Consider the following 14332-nt stretch of genomic DNA (forward strand, 5'->3'; position numbering starts at 1 on the left):
GTTCTTTGGGCCTGTTCTTTGGTTTTAGCCTTCTGCTATGATATGGCTTTATTCAAAGCTCCTCATCCAGAGATTTGTAGGAATGGACACTTTTTTCCCCCGTTCCCTGTTTCACTGCAGGGAAAAAGTGACTGAGGTCCCTGTTCAGAGCCAAGGTTTGAACCTGTAGTTTAGTAGGTGAGAATGGTGTACGTCATTTCTTCTGCAAGTCTGAAAGGCATCTGTCTCAGTCTGAGCCATGTGGTAATAAAAATGAGTGTAAAATTGTGATACGCAGTAAGGCGCCAACTGCATTATTTTGTTGTCTAGTGCCTTTCCCAAACCTCTTAGTGATGCTTCACTGCTGGTGGAGGGTGCTTGATGACTTCATCTTGGAAATATCCATGCTAGTCAGCCCAAGAAGAAAGTTCCAGCCTAATAGAAATTGTAAGCAAAACACAAAAAAAGAATCTTCCTCTTTTGTTGTTTTAGCTCCCCATTTCTATGGAACCAGTTATCCCACCCTGAACCAACTGTTTGGTAACTAGAAAGCATAGAGAGACCTCTAAAGTTTCATGCCAGCTCAGGTATATCTAGCATGGTTTTAAGCTAGCTTTTGAAGTGCCCGTTGCAGTCTGGACATGGCAGCATGAAGCTCTAGGCGGGCTGGTTGGATATTTATCTTGGATGGGCTTTGCAGCTCATACTGAACCCTGTGCTGCATGGCTAGGATGTTGATTTTTTGATGGATTTCCGCTGCACTTGTGACATTTTATTGCGGTGTAGAATTGCTCTCCGTTAGCTTTTGTTGTTTTCCTAAATGTCTGTAACTTTGGTTTTTAGGTGCAGTAGTCTCAGGAAACACAAGTCAAAAAGTCTTCCCTTGTTTTTTTCTTTTCGTGACATAAGAGTCTTCTAAGAGTTGAAACTATACACTCATCTGAAGAGCTGGTGTACCATCCTGCTGCTTGTGTCCCTGCCACCACTGTCCATGACCATATACAGCTGAAAAAGCTGTGGATCTTTGTCTGAAGCTGACAAGGTTCTTATTCAAATGGAACTGAATTTATTTGTCTTTCAAGGATGACCTGTTACCAATGATAAATTAGCATATGATAATTTTCAATTTGCAGCATCTTTTGCTGTAATTTACTTTTTTTTAGAGATCTCCTGTTCAAGGTGATGTGCTCAAGCTAATTATTTTGTTGAAATAAATCTTGCATTTCTTGAGCTGCTAAGTTTGTTTGAACTATTCAACTTGATATTAACTTTTTACAGTTTATAGTTATTTGGTAGTCTATCCTTTCTGAAATCTGTGCCTGCAATATACTTAATGATGAATGTGGTATGAACAGTTTGTGGCTTTCTGAGGAAACATGGCCAATGATTTTTTTCTTCTTTTTTTTTCTTTAAGGCATTAATTTTATAGCTGCAGAAAACAACATCATAACTCATTATCCTTTTAAAAAAAAGAAATCCATGAGAGGTCCTGTGTTGTACTTCTCTTGTTCAGGGTTGAAGAGATTGTCACTTTTATAAGAATATTCCTATACTTCTGCTCTGGCTGAAGTAGAAATGCAGTTGAATGACTGTTTTGTTTAGCAAAAATCAAGGAGGAATTTGGTCTTTGCAGATAAAAACAATTTATCTACTACATGCAATAATTTCATGTTGGTTTCATAACGCTTATTTTCAAAATTTCATTTAAATGTAATAGGACTTGGTCCCTCTCATATAAACAAGGCCTCATCTCCTGTGTGATGTGAACTCAAACCTTCTATGCTAGCTACTGCAAAGGAGATATTAGGCAATATATTGCCTGTTATAGACAACTATTTCTGATTTTAAAATGGAGCAGTTGGGGTGGGGGAGATTAAGTCCCAGAGAAGTAAGATGCTTTCTGAGGTTAAACTGATGTTTAATCATTCCACCTGTTGCAATAAAGAATAAAAACATTAAGCATTTGTAAAAGATATCCAGGTGGGCTTTACAGAATCTCTTGAAGAGTCCTTGTAAATGCCGAGTACCCGCTTTGCGCTGATCATGGCTTAGGAGTTTACCTGGCACATGCATCGCTTATGTGAGTTATGGAAAGTGGTAGATGTGTAGAAGGTGAGTCTTGCTGGGCTATTACAGATCAGCTGGTTAATTGCCAAAGAGTGCAGCCTTTGCATTTTCTTTCAAACTAAGCCCTGTGACAAAGGACAGTTATGGGTTAATCTGTAGCCAGTTTGGTAATACTGTACTGATCCAGCAGTTTGCAGCACAATGATGTACATACTTTTTTCCTTTGCTTGAGCAACCATTAGTCCTATTATCACTTTAGCAGTGTATTCTGCACTACCAGTTTATCCATGAGAAAAACCATAAAGCATGATCTAGTGTAAACACTTCAGTATAGCACTCATGTTTATTTGTCTAAAACACCGTTCAGAATTTGCAGTATTTGCTTTGAAATTAGGAGTACATTATAATAAGTATCTCTTGCACAGAGAGTAGAATTGAAGATATCTTGTACTGACTATCCTGAAAGAGCATATATCACCCACGTCTCCAAGGTAGAGAAGTTATACAAATAAGGGGAGTAGGCAGTGAAGCTCAGGCTGTCATATGGTAGTTTATTAGTGAGTGAAGAAGTAAACAACGAAAGCCACAGGAACCCTCTTTCATGGAAAGTGTGCAACACCTGAAAGACAAATGCTGACCAAAGAGATTATTTTTCTGTTCTGTTAATGGGAAGCTTTTAGGATAATCCATGGATGTCTTCATGTTTAAAAAAAAAAAAAACAAAAACAAAACTTCTTGCCAGTTTCCTTTCTAATTTTTTAAAACATTGATTTTATCTTTCCCTAAATGACTGCTTTATTGCAGCAGAAGGAGTTGCACAGTGTTATACTGAATGTTTTTGAGTAAAAAAATTTGGTTTTGTTGTCACAGCAGTGAATTGTAAAGTGAGTCAAATATTTGTTGGAAATTACTGATTGTTTTCTCTGATACTATTTATGACAGTCATATAACAAAAGCGTTCAAAAAAATAATTTTTAGGGGTTAAATAAAAATTGGCAGTTAGTTGATCTCCATGTGACCCACACCAGACAGGACTTGGGCACAGGGCTATTTAGTGCCTTGCACAAGGCTATCCTGCTGAGCTTGAAGCCAGTGGAAGTAGTACAGCGTCAAGTATGAAAGAGCTGTGCTATGTGTCGTGCCACCTCCTGCACACTACCTTGCAGCATTTCTCAGGGATCTCCTGAGAAGATGCTGCCTCATACTGCTAGTGTCAGAAGACATCCCTAGCACAGATATGGTTGCTTCTCACACTGCACCTTTGCCTGGAGGTTCTGGGAGAGGCATGAATGCTGAAAAATGAAAAAAAGGTAGCAGAGAGGTAAGGCAGTACCTTAAATGATTAACAAAGTTCAGCTTCGAAGGTGAGCAGGTAAGTGAGTTTCTTCTCCTTCAAGATGAATAATGTGAATTTTTCTGTGTGTGTGCAGATTTAATTAAATGGTGACTCATTTCTTCTTTGCCTCATTAGTGCTGAGAACAGGTCCCTTCCCAAGCACATGCTGGGATAGAGATCTGTGGGTTGTCAGTATCACAGGATCACCAATCAGCTAAAAAAAAAAATGTTTAGGTATAGTATTGGTGTCCATGCATTTGACAAACTCCTTGCTATGACAGTGTTTTACAAGTCAGGAACTGGAGTTCCTGCTCTGGTGGGTGACCTGTTTGCTTGGTGGTCTTCTCTCCACTCCTTTGCTTGTTTGGGGTTTTTTTCTGCCCCCCCCCCCCTTTTTTTTTTTTTTTGAACAAATCATTTCCCAAAGGATGCTCCTGTGCACATAGCATGTAAAGTGCAAACAAACTGTAAAACACAGTTTTATTACATAACCTGAAACTCCGCACCAGTGTCCTCTGGGTTTGACACATATTGTTGCCTACCCCAACACCCTGAACCACTCCGCACCTGGAGAAAACACTGCCAAGGCAGCTGGAGAGGAGCCCTGACTGCCTCACCCAAAACCCTGTCAAACACCTCTAATGGCAAACTGATTAACCATCACAGTTTAGGCATTTGTGTTGAAGTGAACTAGTGACATAGCAGGTGAATGAACAACTTAGTAAGATTCTTGATTTACATATTTGGCTGTGTATTCTAAGTAGGAGCCTTTATCTCATGGCATTTGAGTTGCCTCAAAACAGCACTATTTCTCATCCTGTATTTACTGTCATCTAATTAGTGTAGGAATTTGTTATATACAAGATAACTGAAATATCACTTCTGTCCTTACTGACTTTGTAGACCTACTTAGGCAGGTGTAGATTTGTTGTACTTATGGATAGGACCATATATTTCAGTGATGACAGTTCTCACTATAAATGTTGGAAGTTCCTGCAGCTCTGAGCTCTCCTAAAAAGACTTGAAGTCATCTTATTGATGTACTCAACCACTTATACCACTAGCATGAAGTTTTAGTCAACGATGTGAAAACATGCCTGCTTCCTGCACTATGTTGTAAATGTTATGCTCTACTCAGTATGTTGCTTATGGTATGGCAGTACTAATTACCTAACGTAAAGATAGCTCTTACTTAAGCTATGTGGTATCATTGTACCTTTAACTACGGGAAAACAGAATTCTGTTTTCATTTTGTCAGTTAAGATGAAGCTGAGCCTGCAAGCACCTTCTGACACCCACAATATCTTACAGGTGCTGACTAGTGCCCAGGTAGCTTTGCTCACTTTGTTAGAAAACAGTGCCAACATGTGAAGACTTCAGGGGATGTTGACTGTGAGGCTTCTTTGGTGTACTTTTTCATTTGAATATAGTGTCATATGAGCAGAGATCTGCTTTCTAGGAATCTCAGTTTCTGCAGAGCTCTTGTTGTTCCTATGTACGCTTCTCATGACCTCAGTCATGCCTTCACAACTAGATTGTCCCCCCCAATAAGGTGCAAATAGCAGAATGATTGAGAGCTGTGCAGAACAAAACCATGTATTTTTGCCTCTATCAAATAAAAAAAGTGAAGAGGGGAGAGATCTGAAATTACTCTCAAGCTTAATCTTTTCTTTACAATTTTTTTTAAGTAACTTGTTTCCATGTTTTAAACAGAAATTTCTTTCTAGTTTTTACAGTTTTGGAGGGGAGGAAAGAAGAAAGTTTAAAAGATTTCTTTCAGGAAGAAACTTTCATTGGATGTCATTACCTGATTCTGGGGAAAAAGCTGGTGAAAGAGTGTCTGTGATTAAAATACCAATTCTTGCAAGGCAGTATTGATTGCCTTTACCACCCCACCCCCCACCCACCCCCCTTCCCTGCTTTCCTATTCCCCTTTTCTAGAAGGAACTAAAGCTGTTGACAGAGCTGCGGAGTGAACCTTCAAGAGCTCCAGTCCATGAATTTCCTCAGGGTGCAGGTCTACAGATACCCTGAAGTTAAGGAGTGAGGTGCTAATTTAATAAATGGGCTCATAGCTATCAGGAGTTGTGTGGTAAAGCATTAACTTGTTCCTCCACCAATATCACAGGAGCTTCTGCTCAGAGGGAGGCAGCAACAGTGGGAACCGACCAGTAGCAGCAGCAGCAGCCGCAAAAAAGAAAACCCCAAAACCCAATAAAAAAAACCCCTTCAGAATACTAAACACTGCAGTTCTGGCTCTTCTTAAATATTATTTGAGTCAAAAAGTATGTTTTCTTGACAGACACTAGTTCATGGAAATGTCTCAACGCCTCAAAGTGGAACTTGATTCTCTGTTTCTGCATAGTTGCTTTTGGGCAAATGTTTTTTTTTAGTCATATCTGAGTTCAACCTCTAAAATGTATTTTCAAGAGAGGATGGAAGCAGGAATGGAGGATGTGGGTTGGAATAGGAGCCCAGCCAGAGTTTGAGATAGGGACTGATGGCAGCTTCTCATGTCCTTTACGTGAACTCCTGTGCATCCTCTGAGTTAGGGTTGCGCGATCCCTGTGTGCCTTGGGACTGAGTGTAGTCTGACAGTCTTGAATGGGGTTGGGATTATGTGGGTGCTGCACCCTTATTCCTTGGAAATGCCATCCTACTGCCCAGAGCAAGGACGCCCTCCCCTCTGCACTGTGGGATTAGCTTAATAGCAGCTTTATTTCATCTCTCTAGCACACAGCCCCTCCAGCCAGATAAGGATCAAAGGATTGCGTGTGATGAGGTACTGAGATGTTCCCAGATAAACAGCTACCAGGCAGGGAGGTGCTGGCAGGGATTAGGCTCTCTGCATGCCGGTAGCCTGCCTGGGCAAGGGGGAAGATGGACAAGAAGACATCGCTTGCTGAGCTGCAGCCTGGGGAGAAGTGATGGTAGGGCTGGGAGCAGGTCTTCAAGGTGAACCTTAATAGCCAGTGTTACCACACAAGACTAATCCACCTTTTGCCTGCTCGCGTTATATGTCTAGCATGAGATATAGTGGGCTTTTTCATTTTTGCTTCAATTTGGGATTTTAGAGGTTTGGTGCTGTAAAGAATGCAACTGCTCAGTTACCTGTTTGCAGCTATTGCTGTTTTTTAAAATGCTGATCTGCTGTGCAGTAATATACCCTCTCTGTACTCGGCACCTAATGTAGCTTGTTTGGGATTCCTGGCAGGTCTGTCCTGCCTGAGGTAGACTCAGTTATTTCATATTCACCAGCACTAACCTCACTTTAAGATGTGCTACCTGGATTTCTGAGACTGAGATAGTTAAAATGATCCTGTGCTGTGGTACCATATCTATTTGCTAAATCCCATCTAAAACTATCCTTGTTTACAAGCCACTTTGCTTTCCAGTGCTGCAAACCAAAGATGAGAGTGAAAATTAGGCAATTTTAAAAATTTCCATTCCTGATGTCCTCCTGCTAGCAAAGGCTGTGACCCATTCACCACGTGCCACCTGAGGCAGGAGCATTCGGGTGGGTTCAGAAATGCACGCTTTTGCCTTGTCAGTCTGTCATCATGCCTGAAAGATTGATAGGGTATGGTGATGAATAAACATATGGCATTTATATGCAGCCTCCTTTGAATATAAAGCACGGAAGTAATTCCTGAAATAAAACAGAAGTGTGGGAGGGGGAAGATGGGAGAGTCAAATCCTGGCTCAGAAGAGTTTATTTCCTTTGGAAAGGAGCCAGGCACTATGCAAATAGAGGCAAAGGTAGGTAATGAAACAGAAAATGGACACTTAATCCAGCATTCTTGGAGGTTTTGTGGCAAAACTCTAACTGATGTCTATGGGAGGTGAATCAGTCTACTAGACCAGCACTGAAGCCTTGTGATGCTTTGATAACTGGGGGTGTTGCCTTACTTCCATCAAAGGTTTAGCTTGTGGCTCAGGGAACCAAAAACTTGATTAATAACTTCTCCCTAGACAGTGAGGAATCACATATTTTTCTCTTCTCTGTTTTCCATTTAACGATAAAAGTGGCGGTAGCTACTTTGCTCTGGTTCAGCTTGGAGTTGTAGTTTACATAAAATATACAGATTAACAGATGTATAAGGCTCTAAGAAGAAATCACCCCACATGTTAACACAGAGGGCTGCTGAGTAATCCCTTACAGGCACACAGATAAGACTCGTAAAATAACACGGGCAATCCTCTGTGTATACATTCTGACTTTCCTGTAAAAATCTGTTCTTTTTTAATTTCCCCAGAGTTTGCAGGTGCACTGCCATTTTCTGGAGATAAGCCCACACAGTTGTTCAAGAGGAAGTTGTTGGTGAATGTAAAATGTCCTATGGTGAGCTTCTCAAAATCTGCTACGTGTGACTTTCTTTTTATCTTTAGAGCTGGATTCAAGCTCTTGAACTTTCTGTCCAACCCTCAACTTCTCCAAGGCTCAATGATTTTCGCAGTTCAAAGATTTAGGGGTTTAGCTTGAGCTGTTTTCTGTTGCTTCTTTTTTTTAAATGCACTCTTCAGAAGAAGTCTCTCCGGGATAAGAGTGCAGCTGAGAGGCACGTATACTGTGGAAAAAGCCCTGTCCTGCAACTTGAATGTTGCCTCTCCTTCAAGATCAAGACTGACTTCCTCATAATGATTTCTAGAAGCATTAGGGAAAGCTTCCCCTGATTTTGCTCTCTTTTAGGACCACAACCCCCTCTATTTTCCATTCTACTAACTCTCCCCTATTTGCTTTCTAGGAACTGTATGGATTTTTTTTAGGACTTGCCCTTTAATGCTTTCTAGGACTCCATCTGTTTTTTGTTTCTAGGATTTTCCTCCTGCTTTTCGATTTCTAGGAATTTTTCACAATTTGTAGGAACCTATTCTTTTTGCTTTCTAGGAATCCTCCCCTTTTGCTTTTTAGCAGTGCTCCTTGATGCTTTCTAGGAATATTTCATGTTTTCTAGGACTCCCATGACTTGTCTGTAGGAATTGTCCACACCTTTCTAGGACTCCGCCAGTTTAATTTCTAAGACATCCCACCCCTCTTGCTTTCTAGGAACTTTCCACAATTTCTGTGGATGCACCTGTTTTGTTTTCTAGAAATCACCTCTTTTGCTTTCTAGAATTTGCCCCTTAATGCTTCCTAGGACTTTTCAGCACTTGATAGGACTGTTCCCTAAATGTTTCCTAAGAATCCTGCAGTTCCCTTCCTAGGAATTAGCACTTTTTCTGGTATATACCTTTCTAAGATATCTCTTCCTTAAGGTTTTCTATTAATCCTACCCTTTAATGCTTTCTAGAAGTGCCCAATATTTTCTAGGAAGCCCCCCTTAGTGCTTTCTAGGAATTCCCGCATTTCCTAGGAATCCTCTCCAAAAGCTTTCCAGGAATTTCCCCTTAATGCTTCCTTGAATTTTTCCATGTTTTCTGGGAATCCCTTAATGCTTTCTAGGATTCCCTCCCTTTTTGCTTTCTAGGAATCCCTGACATTTTGCAGCGTCCTTCCCCCCCCCCCCCCCCCCACTTTCTAGGAACCCCCGAGCCCAAAGCATGTGTGCACATACGCTTTCTAGGAAATGCCTACATTTTTCTAGGGGGCTGTGTTGGGTTTGTGTGGCGGGGGAAGGGCTATAGAGGTGGCTCCTGTGAGAAGCTGCTAGAAGCTTCCCCGGCTCCAGCTCGGACCCGCCTCTGGCCAAGGCCGAGCCCATCAGTGATGGTGGTAGCACCTCTGTGATAGCATAGTTAAGAAGGGGGAAAAAGGACTGCTGAAAACCGGCAGTGAAGAGAGGAGTGGGATGTGAGAGAAACAACCATGCAGACACAGAGGTCGATGAAGGAGAGGGAGGAGGTGTGCCGGAGCAGAGATTCCCCTGCAGCCCGTGGTGAGATGGCAGGCTTGTCCCCCTGCAGCCCATGGAGGTTAATGGTGGAGCAGAGATTCCCCTGCAGCCTGTGGAGGACCCCACGCCGGAGCAGGTGGCTGGGCCTGGAAAAGTCTGTGACTCTGTGGGAAAGCCCACGCTGGAGCAGTTTGCAGAGGACTGCAGCCTGTGCAAAGGACCTGGCGCTGGAGAAGTTTGTGGAGGGCTGACCCCTGTGAGAGGGACCCCACGCTGGAGCAGGGGAAGTGTGTGAGGAGTCGTCCGTCCCCCCCCCCCCCGAGGAGGAAGGAGCAGCTGAAACAACGTGTGATGAACTGACTGCAACCCCCATTCCCCGTCCCTCTGCGCTGCTGGCAGGGGGAGGAGGTAGAGGAGTCGGGAACAAAGCTGAGCCCGGGAAGAAGGGAGGGGTGGGGGGAAGGTGTGTTTTTTAAGATATGGTTCTATTTCTCATTATCCTACTCTGATTTGATTGGTAACAAATTAAATTGATTTCTCCCCCCCCCCCACCTCCCCCAAGTCGAGTCTGTTTTTTGCCTGTGACCATAACTGGTGAGTGATCCCTCCCTGTCCCTGTCTCAACTCACAAGCCTTTCATTGTATTTTTCTCCTCCCCATCCCACCGGAGGGGAGGAATGAGCAAGCGGCCGCATGGTGTTTTGTTGTTGGCGTGGCCTAAACCTCAACAGGGACTTCTCCCTAATACTTAGGCATCCCCTTGGAATGCTCCCTAGGAATTTTCCATGTTTTCCAGGAATGTTTTTCCTTAATGCTTTCTATGAATATTCCACACTTTCTGGCAATACCCTCTTTTGGATTGTATAAATTGTCCATGATTTTTAGGAACCCCTTCTTATTTTTCTAGGAATTGTCTGTGTTTTCTAGGAATCCTCCCTTCTGCTTTCTATGAATTGTTTGCATTTTCTAGGAATCCTCCCTTCCTTTTTTTTTGCTTTCCAGAGGATTTTCTTTGTGGTTTGTTTTGTTTTTTCCCTGGGAATCCCCTGTGAATACTTTCTGGGAATCCTCCACTTTGCTTTCTTGGGATATCCAACATTTTCTAGGAACTCCTGCCCTCTCAAGTGCTTTTCAGAAATAATCTACATTTTCTAGGAATCCCCCTTTCACCCCTGAGTACTTTTTAGGAAATTTGGCTCTCAAAATATTTTCTTAGAAATCCCCCCACCCCCATGCTTTCTAGGCATTTTCCAGAATTGCTAGCATTTCCCAACCACTAATGCTTTTTAGGAATCCTGTCCCCTCCCTCCTTTGAAATGCTTTTTAGGAATGCTCCCTGCACAAATGCTTGCTGGGAATTCTTGAGACTTGTGAAGAATCCAGCCCCAATGCTTTCAAGAAAACTTCAAAAATTTCTAGAAATCCCCCCCTCCAGAGTGCCTTCTAGGGATTCCTCCTCAAAATGCTTTCTAGGAACTGCACCCAGACAAATACTTCCTGGGAACTGTGCATGTTTTATGAGAACCCAGTCCTCATATTCTCCAGGTAAGCTTCAAATTTTTTAGGATGCCCTGCCTTGAAAATCCTTTCTAGGAATCTTCCAGGTTTTCTAGGAATAAACTCCCTTTTGCTGTCAAGGAATCCTGCATTAAATCTTTCTAGCAATCCCTCTTCCGTTTTACTTTTTGGGAATAACTCCAGTGCCTTCTAGGAACCCATGCTCATGTACTTCCTAGGAATTCCCTGTATTTTCTAGGAATGCCTCCCAAATGCTCCTGCCTCAATGTTTTTTAAGAAAATCCTGCTGAATGCTTCTAAAAACTTTCCTTGAATCCCCCCTGAATGTTTCTTAGACATGTGGTGTCCTGTCCTATGTCCATGAACTCCTGCCGCTTTTTTGGAGTCCTCCCAGTTATTTTCTAGGGACTCATTCTCCTGCTTGTTACAAACCTCTTTCTAGAAATTCTCCACATTTTTTTTTTTTTTTTTTTTTTTTAGGATATCCTTGATTTCCACTCTAGAAATCCCTCTTTAATTGTTTCTGGGAATCTCCCCCAACCCCCACTCCTCTCACTCCCTGTTTTTTTTGTTGTTCCAGGAATCACTCCCTTTTTTTTAGGAATCTCTCCTTTTGCTTCATAAGACATTTCCACACTTTCTAGACCCTGCTCCCACCATATACTTTCTAGGAGTTTTTTCACTTGTTCTTTCTAGGAATCCCTGCCAAAGGATTGCTAGGAATCCTCTCAATATTGCTTTCTAGGAATTTTCCATGTTTTCTAGTAATCTCCCTCCCACTCTTTTTCCATGTTCCCCCTGTTGTTCTCTTGAACTTATCCCTAGAGCTTTTTTGGTGTTCCCTCAGATTACTTTCTAGGAGCCCATTCTGTTTTCCAGAGTCTACCCCCAGTGACTTCAGCAATCTCCTAGACATTGCTTTCTGGGGTGTCTCCCAACTGTTTTCTAGGAATTCTCCCTATTTCTTTGTAGGAAATGTTCTTCTATGGATTTCTAGGAAATGCTCTGTGGGGGGTTGTAGGAAATGTTTCAATAGTGGTTTGTACGGATCTTTTTTTTTTTTTTTTTCCCCTTGGACTTACCCCATCAGGTTTTGAGAACACCACTCAATCTTGCTCCCTTTTTCTGTGCCCTTGCAACATTGCTTTGTAGGACCCCTTCTCCCCCATTGCTTTCTAGGGTTCTCCCCTAAAAGCTTTTGAGGAATTGCCCTATAATGGTCTCTTGGAGACACATTTACTACTTTCTAGGTAGTAAATCCTCTTGCTTACTATGAATCCCTTTCCAGAAATACTCCACACTCTCTAGTAATCCTTCCCTTTTGCATTCTAGGAATTTCCCACACCCTCCCTCTTTCCAGTTAATGCTTTCTAGAGGTTCTCCCAACTTCTTTTGAGTCCCCACCCCCTTTATTTTCTAGGAATCATCCTAATTTTATGTTAGAAAATGTCCTTGCATGTTTTTCTAGGAATCGTTGCTGCACTGCTTTTGATCAAATGTTCCCCCTCTGCCTTGTAGGAAGTTCCCTCTTGGCTTCGCAGGAATCCCTGTTCTTATTTTCTTATTGTTAATGAATTCCCCCTGCCCCCTGCCTTTTTTTTTTTTTTTTTTTTCTCTCTCCCAAGAATCCCCTTTGTTTTCCGGGTATTTCCCCTAGTGTTTTCTTGGACTCAGTCAAACAGCTTTCTGGGAAAAATCCTGAGACAGTTTTCTTAGGTGTTGTCCTAATACAGCTTTCTAGAAATCCTCCTGTTCCTTTCTAGAGTTCCCCCCAAATGTTTTTGAGAAATCCCGTGGTAATGCTTTCTCATACTGCTCCCCAACTACTCTTTAGGACCCCCTCCTCCTGCTTATTATGAAAACCTTTCTGGTTTTTTCCATGTTTTCTAGAAATCCCCTAACATGCTTTTTAGGAATTCACCCCCAAAATATGTTTTCTAGCAATCCATTTCCTAATCAAGCCTTCTAGGAATTATCCCTTTTAAGCTTTATTGGAACCTGCCTTTCCTCTGCAAGTTTTTGTGGGAAATCCATCCCCCTGCAAGTCTTTCCAGGAGATTTCCACATTTTATAGGACTCTCCTCTTAATTTTTCATGCTTAATTTTTAAATTAAGATCTAAATATTATATCTTTATTATATAATATAAATATAATTAAGGTAGTAAATAACTTATTTCTTAATTAATTTTTCTTAATTAATAAAGCCCCAAACATTTTCTAGGAATCTCTCTTTAATGCTTTCTACCAATCTGCCATGCTTTCTAGGTATCCACCTCTTCTACTCCCACCCCATCCCTGCTGCTTGCTTTCTAAGCATGTACCTTTCATGTTTCCTAGAAATTTGCATGTTTTCTATCTCCTTTTGCTTTCTAGGCATTCCCTGTAATTCTTATTAGGAAATGTTACTGCATGGGTTTCTTGTGCCTTTTTCTCCACTCCCCCCCCACCTCACACACCCCTGGTTTTCCCCCCTATAGTTTACTCAGACTGATACCAACAGCTTTTCTGTTCGTCTGCCACTGATTCCTAGGGTTCACTTTAGCAGCTTTCCTGGAATTCCCCCTATTACTTTCTAGAAATCTATCTTCCTGTTTATTATGAATCGCTTTCCAGAAAACTTCTACTCTTTCCTAGGAATTTCCCCCACTTCTCCCTTAATGGTATCCCAGAATTCTTCACCTTGGCTAGGAATCTTCCCAGTGTTGCTTTTTAGGAATTTTCCACATTTCCTATGAATACCCTGTTTTGCTTTGGTATCCCCTTGATATCTTTCTGGGTATTCCCCTTGTTGTTTTCTAGGATTTCCAGCAACTGCTTTCCAGGAATAATACCCCCTTTTGATTTCCATTAAAATGTCTTCATTGTTTTTTAGGAAGGGTTGCATATTGCTTTCCCATGAATTCCCCCTTTTTTCTTCTTGGGATTCTCCTGACTGCTTTGTAGAGATTCCCCTATAGCTGCTAGCAAACCCCTAAAGCTTATTAGCAAATGTTCCTGCGTTGCTTTCTGAGAAATCCTCCCTGCCCTGCTGTGCTTCTCAAGGACACCCTCAATACCCACCTACTCCCTGCCCCATTTCTTTCCAGTGTTAGAATCATAGAATATCTCAAGTTGGAAGGGACCCATAAGGATCATCGAGTCTAACTCCCTGCTCCTCGCAGGACTACCTAAAACTAAACCATATGACCAAGAGCATTGTCTAGTTGCTCCTTGAACTCTGACAGGCTTGGTGCCATGACCACTTCCCTGGGGAGCCTGTTCCAGTGACCAACCACCCTCTCTTGCTGCTTTCTAGAATCCCCCCCCTTGTTTTCTTAAGACATTATCCTCCCTCATTTGTTTGGGGAATATTACTCATAGCTTCCTATGAATGACCTTTCCCCGCCCTGAAGTTGTCTTCACACAGTGCTCTTCAGGATCTCTCCCTTGCTGCTACCCAGGACCCCTGAGCACACATTACTTTCCAGGGTTCTTCCCTTCACCTTTCCTCAGGAATCCCCCTTACCACCATCCAGTAATTCCCTGTGGTTCTTGCTGGGATTTCCCCTTACTGCTTTCTAGGCTTTTTTTGGAATCATACTGTTTTCTAGAAAACGC

General features: G+C 42.1%; 1 long non-coding RNA gene across 1 annotated transcript in view; it reads left to right on the forward strand.

Annotated features, from left to right (window-relative positions):
* The window catches only part of LOC127014799 (uncharacterized), a 47429-nt gene extending 46293 nt beyond the window's left edge, over positions 1-1136 (forward strand). Inside the window, exon 4 of the long non-coding RNA XR_007766222.1 lies at positions 823-1136. This is a non-coding gene — a long non-coding RNA (uncharacterized LOC127014799). The remainder of the gene's footprint in view (positions 1-822) is intronic.
* The last annotated feature ends 13196 nt before the right edge of the window (positions 1137-14332 follow it).

The sequence above is a fragment of the Gymnogyps californianus genome, chromosome 3 (assembly GCF_018139145.2).
Source record: "Gymnogyps californianus isolate 813 chromosome 3, ASM1813914v2, whole genome shotgun sequence".
NCBI classification, from domain to species: domain Eukaryota; kingdom Metazoa; phylum Chordata; class Aves; order Accipitriformes; family Cathartidae; genus Gymnogyps; species Gymnogyps californianus.